The sequence below is a fragment of the Egretta garzetta genome, unplaced genomic scaffold (assembly GCF_000687185.1).
Source record: "Egretta garzetta isolate BGI_Z169 unplaced genomic scaffold, ASM68718v1 scaffold228, whole genome shotgun sequence".
Classification (NCBI taxonomy): Eukaryota; Metazoa; Chordata; class Aves; order Pelecaniformes; family Ardeidae; genus Egretta; species Egretta garzetta.
This window is the reverse complement of record NW_009260758.1, coordinates 354,586-354,797: the sequence shown is the minus strand read 5'-3', so window position 1 is coordinate 354,797 and position 212 is coordinate 354,586. Positions and strand designations below refer to the sequence as shown.

Sequence of the window (212 nt, the reverse complement as noted above, 5' to 3'; positions counted from 1 at the left end):
CGACGTGCTGGGAAATTACTCCCTGACGCTGATCGACGCCCTGGACACCCTGGCGGTGAGTCCCGGGGGGGGCACGGCCCGCGGGAGAAGGCCTTGGGCCGCCCGGGAAGCCGGAGTTGTTAAATGCTTGTTCAAAGGACAACTGTGGTGGGTTAACCCGGCTGGCAACCCAGCACCGTGCTGCCGCTCGGTCACTGCCCCCCCCTCGGAGG

The 212-nt window shown here is 67.0% G+C and overlaps 1 protein-coding gene across 1 annotated transcript in view; it reads left to right on the top strand.

Annotated features, from left to right (window-relative positions):
• The first annotated feature begins 6 nt into the window (after nucleotides 1–6).
• Nucleotides 7–212, top strand: part of EDEM1 (ER degradation enhancing alpha-mannosidase like protein 1) — a 15,273-nt gene continuing 15,067 nt past the window's right edge. Inside the window, exon 1 of the mRNA XM_009645988.2 lies at nucleotides 7–55. The gene's annotated coding sequence lies outside the window, so the exon portion shown is untranslated. The remainder of the gene's footprint in view (nucleotides 56–212) is intronic.